General features: G+C 42.0%; 1 protein-coding gene across 3 annotated transcripts in view; it reads right to left on the bottom strand.

Moving 5' to 3' along the window:
* Nucleotides 1-1,293, bottom strand: part of ZC3H12C (zinc finger CCCH-type containing 12C) — a 47,802-nt gene extending 46,509 nt beyond the window's left edge. Inside the window, exons 1-2 of one of the 3 annotated variants that reach the window (XM_082051040.1) lie at nt 865-875; nt 548-695 (exon numbers count right to left, since the gene is read on the bottom strand). The gene's annotated coding sequence lies outside the window, so the exon portion shown is untranslated. Of the gene's footprint in view, nt 1-43 lie in introns of all 3 variants that reach the window. The other 2 variants (XM_082051038.1, XM_082051037.1) reach the window with 2 other exon arrangements.
* Nucleotides 1,294-15,301: the final 14,008 nt, after the last annotated feature.

A 15,301-nucleotide genomic window follows, 5' to 3' on the forward strand; every position in this document is an offset into this window, starting at 1 on the left:
GCCCGGAGCCCCCGGAACCCCCGCGCCGCCCCCAGCCACCCACCTGCAGCCTGCCGGCAGCCGCACGCCGTGAGGAGGGGCGGCCCGCCCCACCGCTGCGGGCGGGAGGAGCGGCGGCAAGGTCGCCCTCCCTTCGGCCGCCGCCGCGCCGCCTCCCGCCGCCCGCCTCATGCCCGCGGCGCTGCGGGGCGCTCCGCGGGGCCCTGCAGCCAGCCCGCCGGGCCCCCGTCGCCGCCGGCCCCCCCGCCTCCCGCCGCGCCGCTGTGAGGCCGGGTCGGGGCGGGCAGAGCCGGGGCGGGCGGGCGGCACCTGCTGCCGGAGCGCGACGAAAGCTGACAGGGGAGCAGCAGCGGGGGCAGCGCAGCAGGGCCGGCCCAGCGCGCCCCGGAGCGCGGCCCCGCGCCGTGAGGGCCCGGTCCGGCCCGGCCCTCGCAGCGGCCTGCGGTGATGGGCGGCGGAGGGACACGGGCCACCCGCCGTGTAGTGCATTCCCGCCCGGGAGTGAAGGCCGCCGTAGTGCCACCCTCCCGAAACACCGAGACCTTACCGGCTGGGCTGGAGGGCGGGCACCGCGCTGGAGCGGCCCGGCCTGGGCGAAGGGTCCTCCCTGCCTGGCACGGGTCCTGCTGCCATCTGAGAGAATCTCCTGTGCCTATGGACAGTCGCTGTTCACATCTCCCCAAGCCTCGATGTCCCTGTAGATGGAGAAAGGGAGGTCGTCGGAAAGCATTTTGCCGAGGATCACAAACTCAGTCTGTGGCGGAGTTGGTAGAAACCTTAATTTCCGTCCCGTGTTCTAATTATGAGACGTTTCCTCCCACCCCGCAGTTAGTTCTGTGCAGATGAAGTAATGGAGCTCTTCACCATCCCACCCTGCCTTCTGTGCTGCTGCCGGGGCGGCTGAGCGCCAGGAGCCTGGTTGGAAGAGATGAATGAAACTCTGGTGTTGTGATTACGGCTCGTGAGCTGAGTGAGCGTATCGTATACAAGATATGACATACAGCTATTGCTACTCACAGACTGGAAGATTGTATATATAATTGTTATTCACCCCTGTTCTACTACTGAAGTTTGTAAAAGACTCTTCCAGTACCCAGCAGAAAATGGGCTAAATTTCTTAAGTTTTGCACCTAATCTACAAAATCCAACACAGAAATACAAGACTGAAGGCCCACTCTGCAGGGTTTACTTTTCCAATAAGAAGTGATAGATTTTCTTGGGCAGAAGATTGTAGAGGAACAGGGCTATGTTGTTTTCCTGTATATGTTTCAATAAACCTTCCCTCTTAGAGCTGACATAGTCTGTAAGTGCAACAGCATGATTTTGTTTGTTCAACTCATCCAGTACAAGGTCTGTTGAATTCCCCGGTGTATCTCACCCACATCTTAGACATGAGTTTGGAGGGCTCAGCTCATCGGGCAAGAGGCTGGCTCTCTCCTCTGGTTAATTACTTAGATGTGCAAAAGGAGTTTGAGACTAGTTTCCTCAGTCCCAGACATGGTGATGCTGTTTCAGAAATGTTAGAGTGGTGTCCAAATGTGACTATGAATATTAATTCAATAGAGAAAATCAGTGAAAACAAGACTAAAGAATTAGACACTTGAACTGCTACTTTGCTGCTTATTATAGAAGCCTTTGCCAGTGACTGAGGAGTGTATGAGTCAGTTAAAAGCACTGCAGTGCTGGAGAAAATGATTCTCAATTATCAGAATAAGAGAGAACAGAATAATGTGGAGTGGAATTGTTTTTGAAACTGCTTAAAGTCACAAGGGAGTTTCACATTAACTTTTTTTCTTTAGTATACGAGAGTTCATGGTGGGATTGTCTGAAGGATCTTTTTGACCTCATCTCCTGTTTAGAAGAGATTGTGTTTCTGTAAACCTACAGTACCTGTGTAATTGGTTAAAATGTGCTAGCTATAAGCACAAGTTAAGTCTGCTTAAATGTGAGATTTACTCAAAGTGAAGTGGGCTGCTTGATGTCACTGCATTGCTCATTGGCAAAACCTCGTTTCCTCTCTATTACCTTAGGAAGCAAGTTGCTTCCCTTTTAAAACAGAGATAGGGGAGTCAGAATCCAGGATTTTTCTGTCCCGTGACCATAAACCTCAAATACAGCAGTAGTACCTTGGAAGGGAGGGCCGTAAGTGTTAAAAAACTTTCTCTGAGTAGGACGGTCAGGGCTGGGGATTCATTCACCTCCAGCACTTCCCACATCTCCTGGGTTTTATTTCCCATTCTACCTCCACAGTCTTGCCCACATCACTGTTCTTCAGGTTTTGCCGAAACTCAGGATATCCGTAGCTTCTCTGGGACTTTCACACATTGCAAAACACTTTCCTGGTCAGTAAATGGAGTAAAAAGTTGTTAATGAATGCAAATTCACTCATGGGATTAATCAGTACTTAAAGCAAGAAAAGGGAAAAGAGGACTGCCTGCCTCATCCTGAAACCAAAACCTCTTTTGTTTCTAGAACCTGTATTTGCATAACTACAATGTAACAATGCAGAATAACAGAAGTTTATAAACAATACTTTTTTCAATAGAACTGGCCTCCTCTATGTGTTAGTTCTGATTTTCTTCCTCTCATCTTTATGAATCTCTGTCAAGTCAGAATTGCTGTAGCATGTTACCTCTTTTTTTTTTTTTAATTAAAGAACTGCACCTTCATATTTTCAAAATTTCTTTACTGTCTCAATTATGCTGTGCATTTAACCTGCCCTTTCTGCTCTCCCCATAGAAGCTACAGCTGTTTACCATGACTTGGATATTTTCTGCCTGTGACGCAGAGAATGACTCTTCTGTTCCCACAGTTGTCCAACGAGCTGGCCAGTGTGTTTAGCTGAGCTTGCTCCTCACTCTCTTGGCTGGGAAACCTGCGTTTTGTGCCTCCATTCACAGCAGCCCACTTCTCAGGTAACCCCTGCCCCAAACTCTCTAGATCAGGGTTGTTCTTGAGATTATCAGATGTGCCAGAGCAGATAACTGATTCTGGCAGGATGTCATCACTATTAGTGTCTGTTGTGTTTGTCTACTTAAATAACTGCTGCTTTACTTGAGGATCCTAAACAGTAAGTTTACTTCTTGCTGGCTTTCTGCTTCAGCCTTGAGTACCTTCTGAAGGTAGACCTTTCCTTTCTTCACTTAACCACAGTTATGATCTTATCCCAAACTGGCATCCTTGAAATGTCCAGGTGATTTGACAGCTCTTTCTTTAGCCTCTGCCTGGCATTACTTTCCCTTTTCAGGTCACCACATTTTGTCCAGTAACTTTTTAATCTCAGAATCTCGTGGTGCTTCTGCCGTTATTTACGTAGAAAAGCCTACATACTTTATATGACAAATCTGCTATGACAATGTACATTTTGTTAATATAATGTTACCACAGCAACTGAGTAATGCAAAATGTACTGTTACATTGTTTGGTACTGTACCTTGATATTCTGATAAAAAGCTGGGGCAACGTCATCTGAATAGAGCTGCTATGGATCTGGGGCTTAGCTAGGTGCCTACAGAGTAGGCATCAACAGCTGTTGTCAAAATGGGTCTACCAGGTAGGATCCTCTAGGACACTACTACACTAGCTACTCCTACATTTATAAAGTCCTAAAATTATATTCAACCCTTTGAAGGCATCTGCAAGGCTGATGTGGTCCCCGGTGAAAATGAGTTTGACACCCCTACTCTAGAACCTGAATACAGCTCTGTTCAGTTCTGGGAAGAATTGCAGGCACATTGAAGGAGGGGATTAGGATATTGACAAATACAAAACTGATCTAGAACATATAAGGCACAGCTTGGTGGGGACAACAGCAAGCTGCTAAGCCTAGGCAGGTATAAAAAATTGCACAAATTCAGGAAAATGAACAACTGGTGGAAAAGAAATCTTCCAGAAAGGAACCTGGAGTCTACTGTAAGTCACAAGCTGAATATGAATCAGCAAAGTGTTTTCATGGCAAAAACAGTAAATATCCCGGGAAGATGTATGTGTGGGAAGCAGTCTGTAGGCTCTGTGCAGTGCTGGTAGGACACCAGCGAATGGGCTAATTTTGTGCACCATAGCTCAAGAAGTATGTGAACCAACAGGAGACAGGGCAGGTGGCTACAAGAATGAGCAGAAGACAGGAAGATTAAAGGAGCTGGATTTGTTCAGGCTAAAGAAGGAAAAAGAAAGACCTGCTAAGAGTCTTCATATACTTAAAGGCCGTTGCAAAGAAACAGGGAATAATCTGTTCTTCGTAGGTAGGGTAGGATGTAATGGACTTAAATTGCATCAAGGAGAAAAAGCTTTTTTAATGGTAACATTAGTGAGGCACAGCTTTATATTACAGAGGGTGTAATAGTGTCTCCATTACTGGATGTCTTTAAGTATGTACTGGACAAATAGTAAGTGCTATTGATCTGTCATTGGAATTGGAGGATGGACTCGGTGACTAATCAAGGTTCATTCCAGACCTATTTTTCTGTGATTAGATACAATCGGAGGCTTCACATTAATCATCGTTCCTTTATCTAGTCCCGTTGTACGTTCTGTTTTCTTTTCAAGTAGGATCCCCTGTCATTCTTGTGTTCTTTGGAGGACAAAAACGTTTCTCTGAGTGTGACCAAAGCCTTTCTCATTTTCTTGGCAGCCCACAGTGGACACAGACTGGTGAGTTGTACTACAATGAGCTCTGAGGTATCTATGATAATTTCATGTGAGTCAAACATGAAATAAGAATTACTTCAATAACTGTTGTCAGCCTCTTCAAACACATTGCACATAAACCCTACATAATGTTAGCATAAATATGAGATTCTTTAGACACATGCTAGATAAAATTAATGAAATGTTATTTTATTCCAGACCTATCTCATGCATACAATCCTAGATTCTCCAGTCTTCAGTGCTAGGGGCCCATAGAAATGTTTAGTGTGAATTGTACTATGTTACTTGTTTTCTAGGCATGATTTGCTTTTGCAAAGTCTTGTATATTTTAAAAAAAGTAGTTTAGCATTCATTTATACATAAATAGGTTATACCAGGAATAGCTGTTTACTTAGCAGATCTAATCAACAGACAGCATGTCTGATAGGTTTACTATTTTTCTGACCATGTTATCTAGTCTAATTAGATAGTACGTCTTTCTATGAACTTGTATTGTTATACCCTTTTATCACCATGCCTATGCGAGCAGACTTATGCACATTATAGGAACCCTAGAATAAAAAAGCTATTGCAATAATTGCCAATGCTGAATATATTACTTGCAGGGCTTTTAAAGACAATGTCCATCAGGAGTTTAAACCTACCTTTTTTTCCCTTTCAGGACAGCTTTGGTAAATTGTATAGTCATCCTTGCAGAGAATAAGGATTTTCTTCTACTGATTTCTTGTTAAAGATTAATAGTGTGCTTTTCTATAAAAAAACATGTATTGCCCATGCACCTGTGCTCATCAACATATTCATAGGTGATGTGGAAGAAGAGATGGGGAGTAAAGTGGCAAAATTTTGTGATAATACTGGGCTTCTCAGGGTCATAGAAATGAAAATCCAACAATGAAGAGCTATTGACCTCATGTGAGGCAAAGGATGTTGGAATTGTAATAAAAATTCTGTGTTCTGTATAAAATGTCAGTAAATATATATATATATATATTTTAAGGAAAGAACAGAAAACAGAAAGCATCATTGTGTCTCTGTACAGGTTTATGGTGCTCTAGTTTTTTGAATGCTGCAAGCAGCTCTTGCCTTCATATCTGAAAAGAGATGCAGCAGAACTAGAAAAAGTGATGTGGATGACCAGGGATATGGGACAGCTTCTCCATGAGCTGTAGCTGATAGACAGACTCTTCAGCCTGAAAAGAAACCAGCCGAGAGAGGGTATGAGAGGGATCTGTAAACCACGGATGACACAAAAGCCATGAACAGATGAACTGTCTCTCTTAATATAGGAATTAGGGAGCATCAGATAAAATTGTCAGCTGTCACGTTTCAGAGAGACAAAAGGAGAAATTCCCCGAAACTCTCAGTGTTTTCAGAAAGCAAGTGGATGTGTTTGTGGAATAAAAACCCACCTAGAGCTGTTAAACATCAAGGTGCAGAGTTCTCTTCTTCAGCAAGTCCCTAAGACAGCCCCAAGCTCCAGGTTCCAGCCCTACTGGAGCCTTTTTACATATGTTTATTATAGTTCCTGTGTTTGGCAGAGGACATGTTCAGCTGGCCGCTGTTGCAGAGCAGTGCTGGGCTGGACTGAGATGCATGTCCCAGTGTGAGCATTCTGACTTTTTTGTTTATGAGCCTGCTCACTGAGGAAGCTCTGAAACCCTTTGAGTTGGCTGGGGCTGTGCTTCTGCAACCTTGCAGCACTGCAGGAGACACTTACCCTGGGAAGTGATCAAAAGAATAAGCAGGAGGCAGAAATCTGCCTTTGATAAGTCAGAGCTTTTTTTTTGAGTAAAAAAAAAAAAAAACAACAAAAACCCAATTGCCTCCTTCATCCATGGAAACAGACAAGCATGGACAGATGCCTGACTCCATTATCACCTTCTCTTTCACCATGAAAATGCCAAGCAAAGTCCTAAAAGCACTCTGAGGCCACAAAATGGGTCAATAATGCTAGGGGTGAGGGGAGCAGTGAAGAAATTCCCTTGCTGTGCTTGCTGGAGAGTGAATCAAGCAGATGCAAACGTACTTTCTGCAGCTGGGAGACGTCACTTGGGGGATCCCTGAAGTGGGTCAGGGCAGAGGTCGTGCTCGCTGTTTTCAAAATTTCCAGAGCATCAGCAAGAAGGAGAGTTATCCACTGTCAACACATCCAGAGGTATGATTGAGAACTACCAGGGGAATCTTCTTCCCAGCAGCACACAGGAAAGCAAGAGTTTGATGTTTGAAAAAGTCTGACTGACAGAAATATTGAACAGGCTTTCACTCAGCAGGATGTGCATGTGTTGGCTTCTGGAGACCAGGAGGGACAGAAATCACCTCGAGCAGCAGCTTCTTGGCGAACTGGGTGATACTGTTCAGCCAGCAAGTGAAGATTAGTGCTGAGGGATTCATCGTACCTACAATCCCCTTTAGGCTGGTGAGAGCACTGTGAGAAGGTGGTGGAGAAATAAATAGTAGCATAAGAAAAAGAATTTTTAGAAGGGTCTTTGTTACCCCATATATTCATCTGTTGCTACTGTCATGTTGCTTTTTAATGAGTAAGGAAGGGAAGGATATGGGAGTGTAAAATGCCTTCATCCCATTTATTTACTATGGAATGTTTGTATTTTGAAGCAACGAGAATTCAAACAAGTAGTTGCTACAACATTTCAAATTTTCAGTCAAAAACCTTGAAACATTGAACATTTTTAGATTCATAAATTTTACAGAATTTTCACTAAGTAAAATAATTTGTGTTTACATCCTTAGTTGGGTTTTTTGATTCCTTGCTGAGGAAGAAATTTTCACTGTGAAATTTCCTTTAGTTTATCTTTAAATATTTTAAATGCCGAAAATTAAATTGAAAGAGCACTTAGGTGATAATTTTCAGATACTCAATTGTTGAGTCTAGACATCTTATTTTCTTCACAGCTGGCAAAAATTGGCAGAGCACTACAGAGGAACAAGCTCTTTTCTGTCCTTCTGCAGCCAGTGTGGCTCTTGGTTGTCATCTGCTGTTTCACATGACAGTATTTTTTATTATAAGTTTTATAGCTCAGTGCTGTGGGTAGCTGGTGCTTTTGTAAGGTGAAGTGATACCATTTTGTTTCCGTCATTTTAGTAGAGTCTGATCTTACTGACGCAATAAAAGAATCAATGCTTGTGCTTTTTTTTCCTGGAGGGAGGACGTATTTAGTATATAGTTCTGCTTCATAATGTCTCAGAAGTCAATGTAACAGTTACCAGAAATGAACAGAATGGCTTTTGATTGCAGTGAGAATTTGTTTTTTTCAAGAACTGTGCAATTTGGCCAAAAGCTGCTAACTACATGCTACCATTTTCTTAGTGGTTTTGCATATCATTAATGAGATAGCAGTAATATCTTCTCTCCTACTGGTTCCTGTTCTTTATACTTCATCTCCTGGGAGGAGACAATCTCTACTTTATTCCTTCCATTTATATAATTTTTCTGCCCCCTTTTTTTGAACAAAGCCCTGAGAGCAAACAAGCATTAAATTGTCTCAGCTAAATGCCTAATTGTATTTGAGATAGCAATAATATGATAGCTGGGACTGAACATTCATGTTCTCAGATTTTGGTTCACTTTGATTTCCTTGCCGATTTTTGAACCAACAGAGCAGTTTGCAGTGGGTATATTTTAGTCATGAGGCAAAAGTGACTTTTTACAATCACTTTTTAATCTGCTCCAGTCTTGAAGCCTCTTGGGGCCTATATAATCCATTCCTGGCCACCCTCATACATCCTTATATGCAGAATCATAGAAATCATAGAAAATATTATGAGAATAGGTGTCATTTAGCCCATCTTTACACTCCACAGCAGGATCACCTCCACCTCAATTAGTCCTGAAGGTGTTTGTTCTACTTCTTCTAGGGAATGCCTGGTGATGGAGACACCGTATACTTTGTAGGCAAAATGCTCCAGCACTGACTGGTGTGTACTGTTTGAATAATTTCCCTGGGAAATGTCTTTCAGATAGTCTTTGTGGGATTAATTCTCTAAGTATGGATGTCTACAGGTCCATATCTACAAATACTGTAGGTTTCTAAGTTTCTGCTAGAAGAAGTGGAGATCTGGATCTTGATTCAGTTGTCTCCAGATAGGTTGTGTACCATTTACCCTTATTTATCATGCTGCCTCCCATCTTAGACTTAACAAGTCAACTATTTCTTTAAATGCTGTTTATTCTCAAATCATCCTTTTTGTTCCTCTTTGGACTCCTCACAGCTTGTTTGCGTAGTTCTCACAATAAGGAACTCGAAACCAAACACGTGGTGGAAGAGAGACTGCATGCCATTAAACGTGCGCTGCGTGAACCCCAGCTTATCTTTTAGGACAGTGGGTGGGGAACTTAATCAGAGGAAAAGCTGAGTTCCACTACATCACAGCAGAAGCAAAAGCAGTGAGTGCAGCTGCACAGTGCTCGCTCCAGGCTATACTTACTGCAAAGCTGAGCAGTAAGCAGGGAGACACAAGGCCTGGTAGGAGAGGACCCAATTCGGCAAGCATCATGTAGCAAAAGTGTGCTGGCTGGTTCTCGACAATTTATGTCTACAGTGCTTTAAAAAAGATACTCGCAAATACAAGGTGCCAGAAGTGCTCTTAGGAAACTTCATTATCTCGATCACTAGTTTAAGAAGGTATTGCCTTCATTCTTGAAGTTGTGGAGTAAATTTTCAAGTTCACGTGTGGGGGAGGAATACTGAGAGGATTTTTTGCATGTGTCTAAAAAGCAAGTGGATCTAAAAATATGCTCCATTGTAGCTGAGTGTTCAGAAATATTACCTTTTCAGTTCTATTTTTATAAACAGCTTAAATGGTTTATAATAGTTCCTTAAAAAATTCCTTATTACTGTAGTACATCTTATGATAGAGGATAATTGTTTCTGAATTTTCTAATTGTTTGGGTGTCAATCAAACTACAAGAAACTCAGAAGAGTTTTGTGAGGATAGCGGAACAAACTTTAAGTGGAAAGAGTTGTCTGAGGTCAAAGGTAATACAAAGAAAATATCAACAACTAGACTGACATTAGGACTGTGGGAGAATGCATGAGTGTCTGCAAATAATAGTAGTAAATCTGTAGTAGTAAATCTGTATGACTTTGATCATACCTTGATTTTGTTATACATATATATATATATATATAAACTTTATGTTGTTCAGGACTTGCTGACGTACAGGACAACCTGCTGCTTCTAGTTATTCAATTATTATTTATAGTTTGTATTACTGTTACACTTAAATGCTTACAGTAGGAGACTGAGGACTTGTTCTAGGTGTTGTACAAGCACAGAATGAAAAGAGTATGTCTGTCCCCTCCATAGCACCTCACTTAGAACAAGAGAAGATAGATGCCACAGTCAGAGGCATGTGATCTGAACAACCACTGGCTTTGGAGATATTAAATGAGATATTTTGAGATCCTACATAGAGATAGACAATTCATCTTTTTCTCATTTGAAAGTAACTTTTCTACTGAAACTCTATGGTGAAAAAACCAAAATCATCAAAACTGAATTGAAATATCTTTTTAAAACCAAGTAATTTTCTATACTTTCTTTAACTGACGTGAGTACTTGTCCCAATTTGTCGTTGAGAATTTTTTCAGTTGTTGAAAATTTTCCCAAGGTGAGAAAATTGTTTCCTATCTGTCTCTTCCCTAGAGTTCAGTGAGACGAGGGAAAGCTCTTCAGTCTTGTGGCAAGCCTGTGCTGACACAAGGATGCGTACAGTAAATTGTACAGTGCACTTTTCATGATCAATGAAGTAATTTTTAGTCAGTCTCCCTGATTTTGACTTCTTCAAAGTAATGCTTAGTAACAATTACTAAGTATGTCACTAGTGCTTTTCAAAATTTAGAGTTAACCATGTTGTAGGTGACCTCTGTGTAAGGACAGCTTCTTTCTAGGAGTACCACGAGAGGAAATGTTAAGAACACAAGGAAACAATGGCTCACAGCATGGCATTTGAGAGGTGGGATGTGGAAAACCAGGGCCCTGGCACTGGTTCTCTTTTTGTTTCTAACCTCAAATGTCAGGTTAATTTTAGTTACTGCTATTGCTTTTACTTTGTGTTCTATCTGTAGCTAGTCTGAATTTGCTTGAGCATTGTAGACTACTGAAGCTAAGGCAGAGCTGACACTAAGCAGGGTTGTTTCTGTGTCAACAGAAGATTTGGTATTGTTTAGACACACTGTTGTGAAGTGAAATCTCACCATCTATTTAAAAGTGACAATGTGAAAATATTAACACATTAAAGAGGCATAATGATTTCCGATTTGATGTTTTAATATGTCCTATTGCAAAATTCACTGGCTTGATTGCCATGTGTGCAATTTCCCAAAATTACTTATGCAAAACACATTATGAAAGGGCAGAGTCTTAGGCAGAGGTAAAAAGACAGCTCAGAAATGCCTTCCTAATCCAAATATACTTGCCCCATGCTAGACCTACACTAAAAAGGGATGATTAATCTTTTAAATATCTTGAAGGCCTCAAAAGCATTCCTGTATTTCACTGTCTGTACAACACATTAACTACAATGTATTGTGATTGCCATCCTGGTTCAAGTAAAAATAATAGTGCAGTTTTCTATTACAATCCAAAATGAATTTAGTCCAGGTCTGGAGGAATGTACATAATGCTGGATGGAAAGCTGCTTCTCTGTCAGCAGCAGCATGTGGGTTTTCAGCCAACGAGGACATTTGGTGATGTTTCAGCTTTCACAGATGAAAGGTAAGGAAGATTTACATTTATACATAAACATGCACAGCATGGGGGAGGCTTGTCTGCCTCACTGCTTGCGGCAACTGTTCAAATGAAAATGAACACTTGTTAAGAGTACTATTCTGGGAAGTGCTAAGAGTCCATGCTGCGCACTGCGCCAAGGGCCCCAGGAGAAATACACCTTAGATGTGAGCCACACTGCGCTCTGGCGAACAAGCGTATCCTCAGCTTCAAAGGGTTATGGAGATCAATAAATTGTTTATTGACCAAACATGAGAGAGCTCAGCAGCTAGTGGTGGAGGTTCTACCATATACCAGGAACATCCATACTGTGACCTGGGAGAGACACAGGTTGATAAGAAAACAACATTAGTACAATTACTAACACAGCAGGAGGTAGGGATGTGGGAAGAGTCTGTGCCGTGTATCTGCCTTGGTACCAGAGCACTTGTGTTTCTGCTTTTAATGAAATCCTGTTTGATTTGGGACAGGGCTTTACTGCAAAATCCTCAATGTATTTGTCTTACTGCAGGCAAATCTATCTTGCTGTTCGCTGAGGGGATAAGTGCAGAGTCACTTTCTTCCTGGCACAGATGGGACAAATAGTGAGCTCTTGGCTGTCCCAGATTCACGTCGTGCTATAGGGTCCTTATTGCTGGGGATGGCAGGAGTTGCTTGATGGCAATATTGAACAGCTTTGATTTTAGTTCGTGTCCGTCTGTGGGTTTTCGCCACTGCTAACAGCCCTGTGTAGTGAGTGTGTTCAGGGTTCTGGTGTCCAGGTGTTCTGCATGAGATTTATGTTTGCTTTGCATCCTTGGGTAGTTTCTCTCCACATGGATTTTGGTTGGCAAATAACCAAACGGTGCCTGTTTGTTGAGCAGAGGAACGGTTCCCTACTATGGAAAAAACAAATCCCCAGGCTGCTTCTGTCACAGACAGAGCTGGGTGTTCCTGGGACAATCTAATGTCATGTTAGAGGGAACTGAAAAGAATACTGAAAAATTACGAGGCTACTGTCTTTGCCTTATGTAGATATTACTCAAAAGAGAATCACTTGTTCTCATATTTGCTGCTTTTTAGTACGTAGCAATGAGACTTTAATATAAAAGACAGCTGCCTGACATCAGTCAGACCCTGATTTTAGTCTCACCTCTTTTTTCAAGAGGTATCGCTAACCTAAGATTAGAACCTTGCAGCTTTGGCTTGGCTTAGCTGTCTTAATAACAGCTTATAAGCATCTTGCCAAAATATTAGCATAATATGTACCAGTACTGGCTCTAGGAATACTGCTGTGTGAACCAAGCCTTTTTGTGTGCCTCTCCAAATGTGTTGCTGAAGGCTACGGTTGCAGGAGGATGATAATCCGGTAATGGTTTGCACAAGGTTAAATTTGTATCCTGTTACCTGAACAGAGCTTGCAGCAAGCCTGAATGAAACTTGCTGTTCTTGCCTCATTTTCTGTTACTATATTTCCAGGATCATCTGCTAGTGTTACTGCATATATATTTGCATCACAATCAGTATGATTAATCTGCTATTTTTACACAGGTGGCAATCTTCTATGTTAGGAAAATGCCAGGTCCTTGCCTTAGATATCACAACTCTCCCCATATCAGTCCTTATTTTGACAATTAATTAAATTTGATTGAAATGATGCCATACCCCGGGGTTAACCTTTTTATTTGAGAGTAGATGAATGTTTCCTTCTTTAATGTGATTTATTGTTTGGCTGGGTCAGAGTTATGTATTCAGAAGAAGGCTAAACTTTAAAACAAGTGAAAATGCAGACTTCAGGTCAATTGATTCTCATCCACATAGGGCAGAAATTTGTAAGATACTCAGTTTAGCACGCACTAACCAGGTTAAGACCATGACTTCATTCTAGCTGACAGTGCTGTATCTGATCTGGTTTAAAACTCAATTGCCTAAGTACCACCGGCAGTTTTGATGTGCCAGTGTGGTACCACATTTGAGCTGTGAAACTTGACAGCGTGACTTTGGGGAAGCTCTGGTGATTCGGAGAGTCTCCCTGCTGCTCTGTTGCACGCCACCGACACTCGGCGTCAGTCTGACTGCTCAAGTCTGTTCCTCAGCCCACTCCTGCAAACCTAAACGCTCTACTCGGAGGAGTCTGAGAGGGAATCAGTCTTCTCCAGGATCACCACTAAGTCTGGTCTATTTTTGTCTCTACCTTTCTAGCTACCCAAAAATCACAGCACAATGAGTATTGGTACTTTGATAACTGCATTTTTAAAAATAAAAATTGAAAAAGCTACATACAGTAAAGCAGAAGATGTTTGAAAGTCATTGCTTTGTTTAAGGTCAAATACAGAGAAATGTGGCAGGTTCTTTCTTTTTCATTCAGCTACAAAGCTCTCGGGTTGCTCACTGAATCCAGTTCTTCGATGAGCCTCACTCTCCAATTTGCTTGTCTTGAAATGGATTCTGATTTGAGTTTAAACTTATGTCAATGTTTTTCTCCAGAAGCCTTCAAGGAAGATTTCAAGGAAGGTCTCAGATGAACCTCTGTAAAGTTCTCAGGGGTGTTTTGGAGTGCAGTTTATAACTGTAAAAAGTAGCCACAGAAAATGAAATTCTGTGTGAACATATTATTGGGATATCCCTCTGAGACAGAATGTTTTTATTGATAAATAAGTGAAAAAAAAAGTGATTACTGGTGCTTTATAGAAAGTAGTTATGAAGATATGAATCTGGGAGCAATAGTGCATTGGTGGTGACTCCTCTGTTTCCCTGTGGCCCCCATGTCTGGCCTTCTGACACTGAGATACCATGATGTGTGCTAGAAGATAAAAGGTGTATGCTGATAAAACCTTAAACAATTAGTTCTGTGCAGTTGGCAACTCCACTGATCCTTGCACATGAAATAGCATTTTAGACTGAGCAGATGCAGTTGCAAAATCTTTACTTTGGAGCTGCCTGATTCAGCTGAGAAAGGGGGTTCACGGCGCAGCTTCTCACTGTTCATTCCTAGCTTGATGGCATTTGTATTTCACTGCTCTCTTGTGGGGGATGCTTAGGAAACTGAGCCTTTTGGGAGGTTTTATTAAATTCTGTTATTGTAAACTACAATAAATCCAGCTGGTGCGGAAGTAAAGATCTCTTACGTGTGCTCGTGTATTTTTAAGAGCTCCAGCTAATGCTTGGGGGAGGTTTTATATATATATATTTATACATATATATATAACTATAAAATTAAATACTTTCTGTATATTCATCTGTTAACTTGTTTTAGTCAGTGAGTAACAATCAGATGAGGTATGTTTTAAATGTCTTTTTGTTTTCACTGGACCCCAACATCCATGTAGTATCAAGGAGGGTGGCATTAGTTACTCATACTGTGTGATGTTTTGCACCTGTTGCTTGTGCTCTTTATTACTTTCTATTGTCAGGAAGTGCAGTACTTACCAGGTATCTTGAAAAATCTTGCCAGATTTTTCCCCCTATTTGATGAATGTTGTTTCACCAGAAAGGATTTTGATAGAGGGTTATTTCCCCCCGCCCCCGGCTCGGTGATTTTGTGCCAGGCTTTAAGAAATGCTGATCTGTTTTTTCTGTCCAGAGAAAGCGCTCAGTAACAGCATCAACATTTAAGACAAAAATGCCTGATCACAGAGGTTACACACTAGTGGTTATGGGAAGAGCCGTGTTCACTTCAAATTCAACTGCTAATGGGTTTTGCATTAAATTAAAATTTATCACAGGCTTATTGCAGTAACTTGCAGACCAGCCAGGGTCGTGTTTGTGTTAATCCTGCACCTGCACTCACTGCAGAAGACTGCAGTGTCAGACGGTGTTGATGGCAGGAGCTCTGATGTGTGTTGCTTTTGGGTAAAGCATCCTGGACTGCTCTGAGCAGCCGTGGTGCGGAGCTGCGGGCACCAGACCCTGTGTGCAGCCCTGGCCG

The sequence above is a fragment of the Streptopelia decaocto genome (genome assembly GCF_964273445.1).
Source record: "Streptopelia decaocto genome assembly, chromosome: 1".
NCBI lineage: Eukaryota > Metazoa > Chordata > Aves > Columbiformes > Columbidae > Streptopelia > Streptopelia decaocto.